Genomic DNA, 19731 nt, shown 5'->3' on the forward strand with positions numbered 1-19731 from the left:
AATATTTTTTTAAAAAAAGTTTTTTGTGACCATTGCCTGTTCTTGGTAGTAACTCAAAAATTGAGGAGATACTCTAAACTATAGGCTTACTTCATTTTATTGCATTTTACTTTATTGAGCTTCACAGATACTGCATTGTTTACAGATTGAAGGTTTGTGGCAATCCTGCATTAAGCAAGTTTACTGGCACTATTTTTTGCAACAGCATTCACTCACTTTATATCTTTGTGTCATATTTTGATTCTTGAGATATTTGAAACATTTTCATTATTATTATTTGAATTGCTTCAATTTCATGATAAAACTTTATTGGATGAGGAGTTACTTCCTATGGATGAGCAAAGATAACGGTATCTTGAGATGGAATCTACTCCTGGTGAAGATACTGTGAAGATTGTTGAAATGACAACAAAAGATTTTGAATATTATATAAACATAGTTGATAAAACAGTGGCAGGGTTTGGGAGCATCGACTCCAATTTTTAAAGACGTTCTCCTGCCGGTAAAATCCTATCATATGGTGTCATGTACTACAGAGAAATCATTTGTGAAAGGAAGAGTCAGTCAGTATGGCAAACTGCCATACTGCCGTTCTTATTTTAAGAATTGCCTGAGTTGTTGAGCAGCGGGAGTTGGGTGGCCAGTTGGTGGGGTCGGGGCAGTCTCCCACTGCTTCCTGGCTGCAACCATGGCTGACAAGACCCCCAGGAAGGCCAGCCACTCAGTGCTTGTTAGGCATAGCCATGGCCTCACCACATCCGTGTCCCTCACAGTGGCCACCATCACCTCCAAACCTGGGCATAGCAGTGGCTCCAAGAAACTAGTGATCAAGAATTCTGAGACAGGTCTAAATTGCCTCATAAGTAATGTTCAGGACACGTGGCAGAAGCTTCTTGAGGCAGAAAAAGCCATACAAGTGGTATCTCCATCAGATAGAACTTGGAAAAACTACTAAGCTGTTGAAAATCTGTTCTCACAAAGTTTCCTCAACACTACAAACAGCTGTGCCAGGTCTGTGAAGATCATGTCCAAGCATAGATCATTCGGTTTAGAGAAGACTCACCAGACAGTGTTTTAGTTTTAAAGAAGATTAGCACATGCTGGCAAGATCATTGCAGACAAATGATCATGATCAGAAGTATTGTCCTGTTTTTTGCTTTGTACTTACTTTGTACTTTGCTATGTACTTCAGAATTCCATGCTTCCTTCTGTTTGGGACATAGGATTGGAACTTTTTAGAAAACATATCGTTAGTAATAAAATGGCTCAGAGTAAAGTATTGGTGGAATTCTGCTATTAACAAGAAAGAAGCAGCAAAGCAGTGGCTAGAAGTTTATGAAAAGTCTGCTGAGTATGCTTCCTGACCTTCAGGTATATAAAGATTCATTTGACCTGAAATTTTTGGAAGAAATGAATTGTTTATATGCTGCAGAATATCCTAACCATGTAAGTTAGCATTTAGAGGAAGAAGGGGATTGAGTAATCACATATTAAGACCGTAGCACATAGAAACCACTGATTGCTTACATGGAGAAACAGCTTTTCAGAGAACATTGAACAGCAGTTCTGTAGAAAGGGCTTGACCACCTCCTTGATGAGACCAGGGTGCCAACCTCACTCAGATATACCAGCCATTCAGCTGTTTGTAGCATGGGCAGCAGTTTCTGCTGTGCATTGGAGTGACTACATCAAGACTTTGGAGACAACAATTGTTATCAGTCCTGAAAAAGAACTATGGTACAGGACCTGCTAGATTTTAAGGATCATGTGGACCGTGTGATAGAAGTGTGCTTTTCGAGGAACGAGAAGTTCGTCGCCTTGATGAAGGAATCCTTTGAAACATGTATCAACAAAAAGCCAAATAAACCCTCAGAACTGATAGCAAAGCACGTTGATTCAAAATCAGGAGCAAGTAATAAGCAACAGATGAAAAGCTGGAGAGGATTCTTGACAAGGTAATGATAATATTCAGGTTCATTCACAGTAAAGATTTCTTTGAAGCCTTTTATAAAAAAGATTTAGCAAAATGATTCCTCAGTGGAAAAAGTGCCTCAGTAGATGGTGAAGAATCTGTCAAGTTTAGTCGTCAAAACTAGAGCATGAATGTGGTGCTGCTTTCACTAGCAAGCTGGAAGGCATGTTCAAGGACATGGAACTCTCCAGGGACATCATGATTCATTTCAAGCAGTATATGCAGAATCAGAGTGACCCAGGCTCTATAGATCTAACAGTGAATAGAATTATGATGGCATACTGACCAGCATACACACCTATGGAAGTGCATTTAACTCTAGAAATGGTTAAATTTTAGAAAGTATTTAAGACATTTTATCTCAAATTAGAAATTAGTTCAGAAAGCACAGTGGTAGAAGTCTTCAGTGGCAAACTACATTGGGGAATGCTGTTTTAAAAGCAAATTTAAGGAAGGAAAGAAGTTCCAGGTGTCCATCTTCTGGATACTGGTGCTTCTCATGTTCAGTGAAGGGGGTAGGTTTAGCTTTGAAGAAATCAAAAGGGCCATGAGAATAGAGGACAGTGAGCTGCGAAGAACATTACAGTCCCTGGTGTGTGGCAAAGCGCGAGTTCTGGTTAAAGTCCCCGAAGGAAGGAAATGGAAGATGGGGACACATTCATGTTCAGTAGGGAATTCAAATACAAGTTGCTTTGAATAGCCAGATTGGGATGAAGGAACCCATTGAAGAATAAGTCAGTATCATTGATAGGGTTTCAGGAAAGACAGTATCAGATTGACTGTACTGTTGTCAGAATAATGTAGATGAGAAAGACTCTTCATCATAATCTTCTAGTTTCTGAATTGTAAAATCAGTGAAATTTCCAGTAAAGCCTAGAGATTTAAAAAAGAATTGAATTTCTTATAGACAGACTATATAGAGAGAGATGATCACCACTACATGGCCTGATTTGACCAGCTGCTTTCTGTCATTGAGACACTAGAATGTATCTTCAGAGCAGTGAAGCATTTCTGTCCTATTTCCAAGACTTCTGAGATTGACCCAGCAGAAAGACTTTTGGATTAGAAAGAAAAGATGGTTGGTTCTTGGATTACCCTTCACAAGCTTAAGGGTTTGCAAACGGGCATATGTGTCTTTCCCTCCAGTTCTCCCTCTTAACTGTTTTGCTGCTTAAATTGCTTTTGTTGCTTTGTGCAGAATGACTTTGAGATTGGACAAGAAGATACTGGTTAAAAGAGGTTCCTTTTTAAGATATTTCTCTTGTGGAAAGCTGCAAGTTTGGTTTGGTGTCTGTGTGTGCTTATGAAGCATAGTTAAAAAGACCCTCTGTGCTGCGTTCACAGGCTACAGAGATGACTGGTATACTCCTGAAGGAGTACTCTGCTCTCTTAGTTTTTGGACACTTAGTTTAGAAACAAGAGTCCTTTGTTGGCAGACATTGGGAAGAAACAATGTCAAAAGCTGGCTAATCAATTTTGCAACATAAATATTGGCATCTGTTTGTTTCTTTTATGTTCCATACATTTTAAACTATGATGACTGACGTTTTGGAGCAAGGTTTCTCCGTGAGACCTCTGGTGTGTTGAGACAACACTGGGTCAGGTCTTCTTGCTGTGGTTAACCCATGAGCATCTTTGTTCTACTTTCGTTGAGCTGTTTTGTGGGTTTTCCGTTTAGGAGTTTGGGAGATAGTGTGTTTGTGTTTACACGTTTCTGAGACTGAGTCTAGCAGGCCCCCTGTTTTTTGCACTGGGGTAAGTATTGTTTGATTCTTTTCATTGCGTTGTTTGTACGATTGCTTTAGTAAAGTTTGTTTTAAGAGTTATGCTGTTCTTCTTTGTGCTATAACCACTGTAAAAAGTGTTATAGGAGACTTAAAGTCTTGATACTGTGAAGTAAAAGTTATTTTGTTAAAAGATTAAAAAGATTTTGTTGGCACTGGTTTCATGTTTTGTGTATATATAGGTGCCATAACTGTAACAAAAATACTTTTCTAGTAGCATTTAAGAGTAATTACACAAAAGTATATTCCATTTTGATTCAAAGGTACCAAAGGAATTTTGATCATGGTATAAATGTTTAAAGCAATATTTTCTGGAATATACCAAGTTTATATAATTGGGTTTTGTGCTAAATTATTAAAAAGTTTCTCCCTTTTAGAGACTTGCATGTTTAAAATATGACAATTTATGGGTTTCCTTGTGAAAATCCTCATAATTTAAGTAGTCATTATTTCTGTATTTGTAAATTTTCCTTTGTGAGTTCTATAGTATGTGGTCTATAAAAGACCAAACAGATTTTTATTTTTTAAGTTCTATGTTCATTGTCTCTAGAGATTGTTAATATTGTAATTTAATGTAAAATTACTTTGAACAAAATTAGTTTAATTGGCCTTAAAAAAAAAAATAAAAGAATTGCCTGAGCCACCCTAACCTTCAGCAACTACCATCCTGATCAGTCAGCAGCCATCAACACTGAGGTAAGATCTTCCACCAGCAAAAAGATACAACTTGCTGAAAGCTTATTTTTTAGATATAAAGTATTTTAATTAAGGTATGTACATTGATTTTTTTTAAGACGTAACGCTGTCGCACATTTAAATAGACTACAGTATAGTATAAACATAATTTTTATATGCACTGGGGAACTAAAACATTCATTTGACTTGCTTTTTTGCAATTAATTTTATTGGCAGTAGTCTGGAACCAAACCCTCCAAGGTGTACACGTATCATCTAATTCAGCAAAGAGGTTGCTTATATCATTGACAAATGAGTGAGGTTATGACATATATCATTGTTTCACTTTCCCTTTATTATTTAATGTAAATGAACATATCGAATAACATTAAGATTGGCATTATATTCATTTATCGGTTGCAACCCTAAGTTGGCTTCTCAGGAGTTTGGCAAAATCAGTAGAGCATTCTGTGAGAATTAGTTGGCTCTAAGAAATTCACAATAAAGAGTATTGTATATTTTATTATAATTTCAAAATTGTGTCCTACAGCCTTCAAAATTTATAACAAACACACATTTCATACACACACCCCTGAGGGCTGATTGTTAAACATTTATCAGCACACCACTGTGTCTGGCACAGAACAAGCATTCATTAAATGTTGCTTTCTCTTCTCCTTTACTCCCCTTTGGCCTTTTCAAATAGAATCAAAATATCTGCCATACTTTGTGTAATCAGGGTTGGTGAAAATAAAAATAGCACAATAGCACTGACTTTAACTTAATGGCTATTATATTCCTTAGTATTATCACTTTCACCAGTATTAAAACATATCTTACTTAGACAAATGAAAATTTGAGGGAGTATGGTTTTCTTTTGAATTCGGTTGCTGGGAGCTTTAGGTAAAAAAGCCAATACGCAATTATATTTCAAAGAGGGACATTAGAAGCATAAGGAATATAGTATGTATTGAATATTGAAAAGCAACTATGAATCGTAGCACTTGTCAACATTTTCTTGAAAATGTTACCTACGAATAATTAAAATTTTTGCTTTTATTTTAAAACTTTTTGTTCTTTTTCTCCCTTCTGTCCCTCTTCCACTTCAGTAAGGAAATGATTTTATTTAAAAAAAAAAAAAAATTTAACACTGGTTACAGTCACAGACTGATTTTCTTTCACTCCAAAGGTGAATTATGGATTCTTTGACAACCTTTTATTTTCTGTCATTATGATTATTTTTGTTCCCATTTTTAGTCTGGAATAACACATTTTTTAAAGCTCCTGTTTGACAGGTTCTTGGTTTTTTGTTCTTTATTTCCTTACATATTTAGAGTATATTGTGGGGGTCATATAGTTACTCTTCTCACTTCCCCTACCTTTGTCTATTTTAAATAAAAGAAAACCAGCTGTATTTCTGTAGTGCATAGCTGATTGCTTTCAAACCTCCCAAAGGAGACAAACTAATTGCTAAACATAGAGAAGATGAAATGTTGAGATACCATTCTGTGTGGATTTAATAGTTACTAATCACAGAAGAGTAAGCCTTTACACGTTTTAATCCTATTACTTCCAGAAGAATAACATAGAGTAATAGTGTTTCCTCCTCACGTATGTTTGCAAATATATACGGGAAGGATTGAATTATGTTGGCATCTTTGTAGAAAACTAAGTGACCATATGTATGTGGGTCTCTTTCTGAGCGCTCTTGTTCTATTCCACAGGGCTTATGTTCTGCCAGTATAACACTTGTCTTTATTACTATAGCTTCATAGTAAGTCTTGAAATCAGACAGTATACATCTTTCAGCTTTTTCCTTCATTTTCAAAATTTTTGGCTATTCTAGGCTTATTGCATTTTTAAATAAATTTTAAAATTTTGTCAAGTCTTGTAAAGAAAAAAAACCTGCTGGGATTTTCATTGTGATTGCATTGAATCTGTAAATCATTTTGGTGAGAACTGACACTTTAACAGTGTTGAACTTGTAATCCATGAACATGATGTATTTCTGCACTTACTTAAGTCTTGTTTACTTAGTCTTTGCAACGTTTTTAGTTTTCCCGGTAGTTTTAGTCCTCTACACTTTTTTTCCTCCATACTTTTATATATATACAGATCTTGCATATATTTTGCCCAGTCTATCCCTAAGTATTTCATATTTATTTTTAAAGATTTTGTTTATTTATTTGACAGAGATCACAAGTAGGCAGAGAGAGAGGAGGAAGCAGGCCCCCTGTTGAGCAGAGAGCCTGATGTGGGGCTCAATCCCAGGACCCTAGGATCATGACCTGAGCCGAAGGCAGAGGCTTTAACCCACCGAGTCACCCAGGCGCCACAGTATTTCATATTTTTGATGTTATTATAGATGATACTATTTTTAAATTTTATTTTCTAATCATTTGTTGATAGAATATAGAAACACAGTGGAATTTCCTGGTTAAGTTCACTGTGTTTATAGATTTCTAAAGATATGATACATATACATTATGTTGTTTGTGAATAAAAACAGTATTAGATTTTTTCATTTCTGATCCATGTTCCTCTTTTTATTTTTTTTTATAATTGTTAACCTGCAAGCTACAAGGCATTTCTTATTCATTTATGTATTTTTGTCTAATCATTAGTAACTTTTAAATTTGAGATCATAATTACCAATTTCTTAGTAAATAGAGGAACTCTTTGGTATAGCTGTTTTAAATAAGGCCAGTCATTCAAAACATGCCTTTCATATCAGTACTTAGTAAATAAAACTTGGAATGAAGATATTAGAAAATGTAAGTTTCTGATTTTTTACAAAAAACTGAAGCTATTTCTTCGAAGCTTCTTTCAAGCTACATCTTTTATCTGCTACTATTTAAAAATTTAAGACATATTTAATATTAGTAGATTTATTTTCTGAGCCAAGTAAGATTTACTTATAGAACAGCCAAATCCGCTGATAGCATTTTAAAATTTTGAGTGTTCTTACATAATATAGTTGTCAGGATGCATTACAGTTTTGTACATTTCCTGGAAATTAAAGGTCGGTCACTTTCAGAGGTAGAATAGTTTAAGTGAACTAATAGTTCACTTTGCAGTGTCAGACCCTCTTTCCTGTAAGATTGAAAGAGCAGATAGCAATAATCATTGAAATAAATCTCATCAGTATGTCTACAATTTTAAATGTATAAGGGATGTTGAGCTCATCTTTCCTATAGACTGTTGAAATTTGTTTCCATCAAGGAGGAAGGAGAAAGGAAGAGTTATGTCTAAAGGGAATAAATGTCGTCCATAAGTCTGGGGATATGAGCTTGGACTCTTATAAATATAGAAAGCAATGTAATGATAGTATCATCTATGACACTTAGTAATGGAAAAAGAGGAAGGAGGTAGTATGAGTATGAGAGAAAATAAGATTGAGGCTTCAAGTGAAAGTTGTATGTTTATTGTATTAAAATTAACATTTACTTGCAGACTTGAATGCTAACCTTGGCTGGCAGAAGTGGCAATGGGATAGGAAAGGAATTTAGGTTATAAATAAGAACTGAAGAAATATGACTAAATAAAGGATAGTAGTTAGCTTAGATGACTAAATTTTTTAAAGTATTATTCTCTCTCTTTTAAATTATATGGCTAAATTTCTTGGTTCTTTTGGTGTCATTTCATCATAGAAGTTAAAATGATATGGATATGGAAGTTTACCAAAAAACATTAGACAATAATGGTGTGTCCCTATTCTTTATGTTTTCTGAGAGCCTTAGCAATAGAAACTTTTTACCAAAAGGCATATGAAACTTACTGGATTTTCAACTTCAATATGGAATACTATTGAAATACTATTCCATACTATGGAAATATGATAAGAATACTATTCCTATCATATTTCTTTGGAAATTTTTAGGAATTTCCTCATTGCTCTACCATACACCTTGGTTAAATAACTTGATTGTTGTGAAGAAGCTTGATTGACTATAATTTTAATTGAGGATTAGCAGATCCTAGAGTCCAAACTCTTTCATATACTGTGCCTCTGGAAGGTCTTGATTGTGTAGTAAAATTGAGCAGTCTGTTATATTTTTTTAAAAAATACAGCAATTTCCAAGTCATAGATCTTCTGGCTTGTCACTACTTCTGATCACAAACATTATCAATGTACTTTTAAAGAATACTCCAAAAAAAAAAAATGAAGGTAAGGTTACTGATAATGATTTTAGATAGACAGTGAATGGTAGAACTAAAAAATATTCTCCAATTTGATATTAAAACATTAAGCCTTAGAAACTGATACAAGTACCATGTAGTAAAGAAGTATCAGGTAAAAGTTCCTTTTAATGATGTAAAAACAAAAGCCCAAGATAGTTGTGTAGAAAAAGCATTGTGTTAGCAGTGGAATCTGAATTTGAATTCTGACTCTGCCACTTAGTTGGCTTTTGGCAAATCACTTGGAGCCTGACTTTGCTCTGTAAAAATGGTAATTGGTATTCTGACATTTCAAGATTCATGTGTGCAAGCCCTAGCATAGGACTCTAGCATAATGTAGATACTCAACAAATAATAATTGCATCTCTTTAAAAAACAAAATAAAACAATTAGTACTTGATAAAGTAATCATGTTTAAAAAGGTAGTACTGAAAATATTAAAACTGTCACTTCAGTTGCATTGCTAATAAATAATCTAAGAGGAAGAGCAATTTTCCTCTTTTTGGTAGTAATATCATTTGTATTGTTATCAATATGACTTATGTCTATATTTTTCTAAAAAGATCTTATTTATTTATGTATTTGAAAAAGAGCATGAGCCAGGGTGAGGGGCAGAGGGAGAAGGGGAGCCTGATGTGGGTCTTAATCCCAGGAGTTTGGGATCATGATCTGAGCCAAAGGCAGACTGCATAACCGACCAAACCACCTAGGCACCCTTGACATATAGCTATATAATCAACCTACTGTATTTTGGCTGAGAGAAGGAAATGTCTTCCACTTCTAGTGTAGTCCTAGCATGGTGCTAACCATGCATTCCTATATATGGTTATCAAATGGGTGAGTATGTATTTTAAGTTGGACTTTTATTTCTTCAACTGTCATAACTGTTGTTCTTATAGTTCTTCTACAATATTGTTTCCTACCACTAAAACCCATCTGTCCTCAAACATGTCAAGCTTTTGTTAGAGCGTTTGTATCTTCTATTCCTTTGTCCTCACATTTTTACCAGGCTAGCTTCTTCCTTCTGGTTATTCAAGTCTCCATTCAAATGCCTCCTCTTAACAGAGATGTTCTCTGACTACCCATTCTCAAGTCATTCTCTGTGCACTTGTTACAGTATCAGATTACCTGGTTTCATTTTCTTCATAACCATTAAAGCAATCTGATAGTACCGTAGTTTATTTAATTACTTGCTGATCGTTCCTTTAGAATATGAGTTCCATAAGAGGAGGGCCAAGGGCCCTGGGCCCTAGTGTGTCTTATACTGTATAAATGGCCCCTTGTGGAAAAGTTAACATCATTTATTTTGATTAATAGTGTCTTTGCCTGTGTCTAAACGGTTTATTTCTGCTAATTGACCCATATATGAGAGCTTATTTCTGTTCTCTCTAGTTTTCCGTTTGGAATTTTCCACAGTCTAATGTTTTAGAAAAGGAAAATATAATAATATAACCCATTATTACAGAAAAGTGCTTAATGGTATGGAACCCAAATTTGCCCTGTTTTCTTCTTTTTATATTTTAAAGTAACTTTGTAACAGTGGGCTCTTCTCCCTCAAAATTTTTCATGCCCCCTTTTTTGTTTTCTCTTCCTCTCCCCTCTCCCCATTACTCCCTTACACCCAATAATTTACTTCAAAAGCCAAGTGCACAATATTAGAACCTGAATGGAATGAGGAGGGCACCTACGTGGTAGGGAGTAGGTCACTGCAACCATGAAATACTGGTAACACACAGAGGATTGATCAAATAAGTAAATATGTTGAAGGTGATAGTAGCTAGGTTTCTTTTAGAGAAGGAAATCACAGATATGGAGAATGGTAAAACTAGAATGAACCCTATGGTGTTGGGCTGGCATTGGAGATAATACGATGAGCTCATGGTTTTCAGCATACATAGGTAGACGTGGTATGTGGGTATGTATACATATGTCATTAACTCTGTGTCCTAAGAGGGATTGGCAATCAGGACTGCAATAACAGTAAACACACTGAGCATTCAGGTGTTAGTTTCTAAATATAATTAGTCCCACTCTAACACATGTTTTGAAAACATGAGTCTGCTGCAATACAATTACTGGATTAGGGGAAAGGTAGAACACAGCATGAATTTTGTGTTTAATTATATGTGGTTTCACCCTTAAGAAATACGAGGTGAACTCAGGTGAACCAAACTCTGTAGAAAGACATAAAATGCACACATGTGCACACCTTAACATTTAGCATTTACCTTATTTTACTGCTTATGTTATGTGCCATACCCATCCACATTTGGTATAAACTTCCCCTAATTTGATATAGCTAGCCTTCTTCATAGCACAGTGATTCACAAACTTCAGGCCTTCACACAGCCATTTCCATAAGCAAACTTTAGATCTCTTTGAGGGTAAAGTGCCATGTTTACTGTGGCATTTGTGTATTTCCTAACCATTTACCATATGTAAAAGTGTGTTGCTTTTTCTGTTAGGTTCTTTTTTTTTAAATGCCCTGATGAATGTTTCGAGTTTGTGCTTCTAACCCCTTTAACCATAAGCCCTATGGTTTTTACTAAGTGACTTTATATAGTTGCAGTGATTTTAAGGAACATGTATGTCACCCTATAGAATTGACTGAACCTTTCTTCACTAAGCAAACCAGAATTCTTTGGAGAAGTGCCTGTTGCAGGACCAGGAAAGGTAGCATACAAGATGAGCCTGGAATACATTTTTGTGCCACAAAGTAAGGAAGTGCTTGAAGATGGTGGGTACACATTAAAAGGGATAGAGAAGCCTTGAGAGGTTTTGGCTTCTACTGGTCAAATCTAGGATATTTTAAGCATCAAAGTAAATAATGATGGTAACAAATGGAGATCTGTAAGTCTATACCCACATAAATTTAAAAATGAATACATTTAATTCTGAGGAGGAATAGAATATTTGCATGGTTTTGTACTATGTCTCCACAAAATACTTACTAATTACCAAAGGGGAAATGAAAATAAACGAGTAAATTTAAAATTTGGTTGGGAATAGAATATGGTCTCAAAATACCTGCTTCACAAAATGCTTATTAATTACAAAGAGGGAAACGAATTCATAATGGAGAAGCTGCCACTTTACGGTACTACGTTAATCAAATAATGAGTTAAAATTATCATTAAGTGGACAAGTGAGAAATCGTGCCATTTGGTCAAATGCAGTAAGAACACAGCATCACTTCTGTGATGTTCCTGCCAAACATGCATAACTTGAATTTAATCATGAGCAATTTTCAGACAAACCCAACTTGAGGGACAGTTTATAAAATAATTGCCTGTTATCTTCTAAAGTATAAAGGTCATAAAGTTTAGGAAAGAACTAAAGATTCAGGAAAGGAAAGATAGAAGACTCTAAGAAGACATGACCGCTAAATGTGACAGGTAATTCTGGACTGAATCTTTTTAGTATAAAGCATACTATTGTAACTTTTGGAGAAACTTGAATGGGGTCTGAAGATTAAATGGTATATGTATCAGTATTTATTTTCTGGTTTTTTGTTGTTGTTGTTGTTGCATTGTAATTATGGAGGAAATGGCATTGTTTATAGAAATATAGTCTAAATTATTTGAGGGTGATAACAGTTTGTAATTTGTAGATGTTTTAAGAAAATGAAAGATTTATTTTTACTTACCTGGTTTTTCTCTAATGTGTCATTTTTCCATATTGACAGTCAATTCTCTGACTCCAGGTGGGTGTCCAGTAATTTAGTTATATTCTGGTATTACGTACCTAGAATTAGCCATCAGATCACATAAGCTTGAGGGTCAGTCCTATGGGACCTTAGGTGCTAGCTGCAAGTAGAGTCCCCAGGCACCCATACTACTGCCTGACCAATTGAAATTCTGGGGATTCCCACAACCCACTTCCTCTCCACGTTCAGTAATTCAATAGAATGAGTTGCAGAATTCAGGAAAGTGCTCTACTTAATATGCAGGTTTATTATGAAGGATATACTCTGAAACAGCGAAATAAAAGAAATGCATAGAGCAAGATATTGAGGGGTGGGGTGGTTGATGCCGAGCTTCCATGCCCTCTCTAGGCACACACATTAATATATTCACCAACCCAGAAACTGTCTAAACCCAATTGCCTAGGGGGTTTTATGGAGGCTTCATTATATAGGTTTAATTGATTAAAATACTGGCCGTAAAAAATAATAATAAAATAAAATAAGGTAAAATAAAATACTGACCGTGGGTGATTGAACTTAAACTCTAGCCCCTTTCTCCTCACTGCAGATTGGGAGTGGGGAATGGGGGAGTTCTAACCCTGAAATCACTGACTTGGTTATTCTGGTGACCAACCCTCATCTTGAAGTTATCAGCACTCTAAGATTGGTGATGTGGGCAGGGCTACTGGATCGGCCTCCCTTTTGGGTCCCAGCGTATTAAATAACTTTATCAGTACAAAACCATTTTTTAAAAATCAGAACAATGTGATGGAATAGGCTTAATTTTTTCAATTGATATTTAATTCACAGACCATACAGTTCACCTATTTGAAGTATATAGTTCAGTGCTTTTTAGTATCTTCATGGAGTTATATAGCCAGCACCACAGTCAATTTTGGAACATTTTCATTACCACCCCCCACTCCCCCTGCCATTTCTGTACCCATTAGCAGTTACTTTTTTCTCCTCTTTATGTCCTGCGGTTGTAGACAACCACTAATCTGCTTTCCATCTCTATGGATTTACCTATTCTGGATGTTTAAAACTATAAATGCAGTCATATAATATGTGGTCTTTTGTGACTAGCTTCTTTTACTTAACAAAATGTTTTCATAGTTCATTCATGTTGTGTAACAGATATCAGTTTTCATTCCTTTCAATTGCCAGATGATATTCTATTATATGAATATCCATATTTTATTTAGCTGTGTATCAGCTGATGGACATTTGGGTCACTACCACCGTTTGGCCATTATAAATAATGCTGATAGAAATATTTATGTACAAGTTTTTATGTACCCTTATGTTTACTGTTCTCTTGGGTATATAGCTAGATGTGAATTCCGGGTCACATGGTAACTGTATTTAACCAACTGTACTAATTTACTTTCCCATCAGCCATGCATGAGGGTTCTACTTTCTCTATCCTTACCACTTATTATTTTTAGATTATAGCCATCATAGCAGTATGAAATAGTATGCCATTGTGGTTTTAATTTGCATCTTATATCTTCTGAACCTCTTTTCACGTACTTATTAGTCATTTATATCTTTTTTAAAGGAAGATTTATTTATTTGAGAGAGAGAGAATGTGAGCCAGCAGGGGTGGGGGGCTGCTGGGAGGGACAGAGGAAGAGGGAGAGAAAAAATCTCAAGCAGATTCCCTGCTGAGAGGGAAGCCTGATGAAGCCTGATGCTGGGCTCAGTCTCAGCACTCTAAGATCATGACTACAGCTGAAATCAAGAGTAAGGATGCTTAACTGACTGAGCCACCCAGGCACCCCACCATTTATATCTTTTGGGAGGTAATGTCTATGAGATCCTTTGCCAGTTTTGAATTTGGTTGCCTTTTTATTATTATTTTTAAAGATTTAATTTTATTTTTGCGAGAGAGAGAGAGAGAAAGAGAACAGGAGCTGATGGGGAGGGGCAAAGGAGAAAGAAGCAGGTTCCCCACTGGGCAGGGAGCCCTATGTGGGGCTCAGTTATGACCTGAGCTGAAGGCAGATGCCACGCAGGCACCCCTGGTTGTCTTTTTATTATTGAGATTTAGAGTTCTTTATGTATTCTGGATACAGATCCCTTGTTAGTTATAGAATTTGCTTATATTTTCTCCTTTTTTGTGGTTGTCTTTTCTCTTTCTTTCTTTTTTTTATTTTTTTTTCTTTTTTTATTTTTTATAAACATATATTTTTATCCCCAGGGGTACAGGTCTGTGAATCACCAGGTTTACACACTTCACAGCACTCACCAAATCACATGCCCTCCCCAATGTCCATAATCCCAACCCCTTCTCCCAAACCCCCTCCCCCCGGCAACCCTCAGTTTGTTTTGTGAGATTAAGAGTCACTTATGGTTTGTCTCCCTCCCAATCCCATCTTGTTTCATTTATTCTTCTTCTACCCACTTAAGCCTCCATGTTGCATCACCACTTCCTCATATCAGGGAGATCATATGATAGTTGTCTTTCTCTGCTTGACTTATTTCGCTAAGCATGATACGCTCTAGTTCCATCCATGTTGTTGCAAATGGCAAGATTTCATTTCTTTTGATGGCTGCATAGTATTCCATTGTGTATATATACCACATCTTCTTGATCCATTCATCTGTTGATGGACATCTAGGTTCTTTCCATAGTTTGGCTATTGTGGACATTGCTGCTATAAACATTCGGGTGCATGTGCCCCTTTGGATCACTACATTTGTATCTTTAGGGTAAATACCCAATAGTGCAATTGCTGGGTCATAGGGCAGTTCTATTTTCAACATTTTGAGGAACCTCCATGCTGTTTTCCAGAGTGGCTGCACCAGCTTGCATTCCCACCAACAGTGTAGGAGGGTTCCCCTTTCTCCGCATCCTCGCCAGCATCTGTCATTTCCTGACTTGTTGATTTTAGCCATTCTGACTGGTGTGAGGTGATATCTCATTGTGGTTTTGATTTGTATTTCCCTGATGCCGAGTGATATGGAGCACTTTTTCATGTGTCTGTTCGCCATCTGGATGTCTTCTTTGCAGAAATGTCTGTTCATGTCCTCTGCCCATTTCTTGATTGGATTATTTGTTCTTTGGGTGTTGAGTTTGCTAAGTTCTTTATAGATTCTGGACACTAGTCCTTTATCTGATATGTCGTTTGCAAATATCTTCTCCCATTCTGTCAGTTGTCTTTTGATTTTGTTAACTGTTTCCTTTGCTGTGCAAAAGCTTTTGATCTTGATGAAATCCCAGTAGTTCATTTTTTCCCTTGCTTCCCTTGCCTTTTGCGTTGTTCCTAGGAAGATGTTGCTGCGGCAGAGGTCGAAGAGGTTGCTGCCCGTGTTCTCCTCAAGGATTTTGATGGATTCCTTTCGTACATTGAGGTCCTTCATCCATTTTGAGTCTATTTTTGTGTGTGGTGTAAGGAAATGGTCCAATTTCATTTTTCTGCATGTGGCTGTCCAATTTTCCCAGCACCATTTATTGAAAAGGCTGTCTTTTTTCCATTGGACATTCTTTCCTGCTTTGTCGAAGATTAGTTGACCATAGATTTGAGGGTCTATTTCTGGGCTCTCTATTCTGTTCCATTGATCTATGTGTCTGTTTTTGTGCCAGTACCATGCTGTCTTGATGATGACAGCTTTGTAATAGAGCTTGAAGTCCGGAATTGTGATGCCACCAACGTTGGCTTTCTTTTTCAATATCCCTTTGGCTATTCGAGGTCTTTTCTGGTTCCATATAAATTTTAGCATTATTTGTTCCATTTCTTTGAAAAAGATGGATGGTACTTTGATAGGAATTGCATTAAATGTGTAGATTGCTTTAGGTAGCATAGACATTTTCACAATATTTATTCTTCCAATCCAGGAGCATGGAACATTTTTCCATTTCTTTGTGTCTTCCTCAATTTCTTTCATGAGTACTTTATAGTTTTCTGAGTATAGATTCTGTGTCTCTTTGGTTAGGTTTATTCCTAGGTATCTTATGGTTTTGGATGCAATTGTAAATGGGATTGACTCCTTAATATCTCTTTCTTCTGTCTTGCTGTTGGTGTAGAGAAATGCAACTGATTTCTGTGCATTGATTTTATATCCTGACACTTTACTGAATTCCTGTATAAGTTCTAGCAGTTTTGGAGTGGAGTCTTTTGGGTTTTCCACATATAGTATCATATCATCTGCGAAGAGTGATAATTTGACTTCTTCTTTGCCGATTTGGATGCCTTTAATTTCCTTTTGTTGTCTGATTGCTGAGGCTAGAACCTCTAGTACGATGTTGAATAGCAGTGGTGATAATGGACATCCCTGCCGTGTTCCTGACCTTAGCGGAAAAGCTTTCAGTTTTTCTCCATTGAGAATGATATTTGCGGTGGGTTTTTCATATATGGCTTTGATGATATTGAGGTATGTGCCCTCTATCCCTACACTTTGAAGAGTTTTGATCAGGAAGGGATGTTGTACTTTGTCAAATGCTTTTTCAGCATCTATTGAGAGTATCATATGGTTCTTGTTCTTTCTTTTATTGATGTGTTGTATCACATTGACTGATTTGCGGATGTTGAACCAACCTTGCAGCCCTGGAATAAATCCCACTTGGTCGTGGTGAATAATCTTTTTAATGTACTGTTGAATCCTATTGGCTAGTATTTTGTTGAGTATTTTCGCATCTGTGTTCATCAAGGATATCGGTCTATAGCTCTCTTTTTTGGTGAGATCCTTGTCTGGTTTTGGGATCAAGGTGATGCTGGCCTCATAAAATGAGTTTGGAAGTTTTCCTTCCATTTCTATTTTTTGGAACAGTTTCAGGAGAATAGGAATTAGTTCTTCTTTAAATGTTTGGTAGAATTCCCCCGGGAAGCCGTCTGGCCCTGGGCTTTTGTTTGTTTGGAGATTTTTAATGACTGTTTCAATCTCCTTACTGGTTATGGGTCTGTTCAGGCTTTCTATTTCTTCCTGGTTCAGTTGTGGTAGTTTATATGTTTCTAGGAATGCATCCATTTCTTCCAGATTGTCAAATTTATTGCCGTAGAGTTGCTCATAGTATGTTCTTATAATAGTTTGTATTTCTTTGGTGTTAGTTGTGATCTCTCCTCTTTCATTCATGATTTTATTTATTTGGGTCCTTTCTCTTTTCTTTTTGATAAGTCGGGCCAGGGGTTTATCAATTTTATTAATTCTTTCAAAGAACCAGCTCCTAGTTTCGTTGATTTGTTCTATTGTTTTTTTGGTTTCTATTTCATTGATTTCTGCTCTGATCTTTATGATTTCTCTTCTCCTGCTGGGCTTAGGGTTTCTTTCTTGTTCTTTCTCCAGCTCCTTTAGGTGTAGGGTTAGGTTGTGTACCTGAGACCTTTCTTGTTTCTTGAGAAAGGCTTGTACCGCTATATATTTTCCTCTCAGGACTGCCTTTGTTGTGTCCCACAGATTTTGAACCGTTGTATTTTCATTATCATTTGTTTCCATGATTTTTTTCAATTCTTCTTTAATTTCCCGGTTGACCCATTCATTCTTTAGAAGGATACTGTTTAGTCTCCATGTATTTGGGTTCTTTCCAAACTTCCTTTTGTGGTTGAGTTCTAGCTTTAGAGCATTGTGGTCTGAAAATATGCAGGGAATGATCCCAATCTTTTGATACCGGTTGAGTCCTGATTTAGGACCGAGGATGTGATCTATTCTGGAGAATGTTCCATGTGCACTAGAGAAGAATGTGTATTCTGTTGCTTTGGGATGAAATATTCTGAATATATCTGTGATGTCCATCTGGTCCAGTGTGTCGTTTAAGGCCTTTATTTCCTTGCTGATCTTTTGCTTGGATGACCTGTCCATTTCAGTGAGGGGAGTGTTAAAGTCCCCTACTATTATTGTATTATTGTTGATGTGTTTCTTTGATTTTGTTATTAATTGGTTTATATAGTTGGCTGCTCCCACATTGGGGGCATAGATATTTAAAATTGTTAAATCTTCTTGTTGGACAGACCCTTTGAGTATGATATAGTGTCCTTCCTCATCTCTTATTATAGTCTTTGGCTTAAAATCTAATTGATCTGATATAAGGATTGCCACTCCTGCTTTCTTCTGATGTCCATTAGCATGGTAAATTCTTTTCCACCCCCTCACTTTAAATCTGGAGGTGTCTTCGGGCTTAAAATGTGTTTCTTGGAGGCAACATATAGATGGGTTTTGTTTTTTTATCCATTCTGATACCCTGTGTCTTTTGACAGGGGCATTTAGCCCATTCACATTCAGGGTAACTATTGAGAGATATGAATTTAGTGCCATTGTATTGCCTGTAAGGTGACTGTTACTGTATATGGTCTCTGTTCCTTTCTGATCTACCACTTGTAGGCTCTCTCTTTGCTTAGAGGACCCCTTTCAAGATTTCCTGTAGAGCTGGTTTGGTATTTGCAAATTCTTTCAGTTGTTGTTTGTCCTGGAAGCTTTTAATCTCTCCTTCTATTTTCAATGATAGCCTAGCTGGATATAGTATTCTTGGCTGCATGTTTTTCTCGTTTAGTGCTCTGAAAATATCATGCCAGCTCTTTCTGGCCTGCCAGGTCTCTGTGGATAAGTCAGCTGCCAATCTAATATTTTTACCATTGTATGTTACAGACTTCTTTTCCCGGGCTGCTTTCAGGATTTTCTCTTTGTCATTGAGACTTGTAAATTTTACTATTAGGTGACGGGGTGTGGGCCTATTCTTATTGATTTTGAGGGGCATTCTCTGAACCTCCTGAATTTTGATGCTCGTTCCCTTTGCCATATTGGGGAAATTCTCCCCAATAATTCTCTCCAGTATACCTTCTGCTCCCCTCTCACTTTCTTCTTCTTCTGGAATCCCAATTATTCTAATGTTGTTTCGTCTTATGGTGTCACTTATCTCTCGAATTCTCCCCTCGTGGTCCAGTAGCTGTTTGTCCCTCTTTTGCTCAGCTTCTTTATTCTCTGTCATTTGGTCTTCTATATCACTAATTCTTTCTTCTGCCTCATTTATCCTAGCAGTTAGAGCCTCCATTTTTGATTGCACCTCATTAATAGCTTTTTTGATTTCACCTTGGTTAGATTTTAGTTCTTTTATTTCTCCAGAAAGGGCTTTTATATCTCTCGAGAGGGTTTCTCTAATATCTTCCATGCCTTTTTCGAGCCTGGCTAGAACCTTGAGAATTGTCATTCTGAACTCTAGATCTGACATATTACCGATGTCTGTATTGATTAGGTCCCTAGCCTTCGGTACTGCCTCTTGTTCTTTTTTTTGTGTTGAATTTTTACGTCTTGTCATTTTGTCCAGATAAGAGTAAATGAAGGGGCAAGTAAAATACTAAAAGGGTGGCAACAACCTCAGGAAAATATGCTTTAACCAAATTAGAAGAGATCCAAAATCGTGAGTGGGGAGAAAGGGGATAAAAAGAGGTTTAAAAAGGAAGAAAGAAAAAAAAAAACAAAAAGAAAAGAAAAAGAAAAAAAAA

General features: G+C 36.4%; 1 protein-coding gene and 1 pseudogene across 1 annotated transcript in view; both read left to right on the forward strand.

Annotated features, from left to right (window-relative positions):
• XPR1 (xenotropic and polytropic retrovirus receptor 1) overlaps positions 1–19731 on the forward strand; it is a 255791-nt gene that overhangs the window by 104139 nt on the left and 131921 nt on the right. The window lies entirely within an intron of this gene.
• Positions 483–3352, forward strand: LOC131815157 (cullin-4A-like; annotated as a pseudogene).

This window comes from Mustela lutreola, chromosome 14 (genome assembly GCF_030435805.1).
Source record: "Mustela lutreola isolate mMusLut2 chromosome 14, mMusLut2.pri, whole genome shotgun sequence".
Taxonomy (NCBI): domain Eukaryota; kingdom Metazoa; phylum Chordata; class Mammalia; order Carnivora; family Mustelidae; genus Mustela; species Mustela lutreola.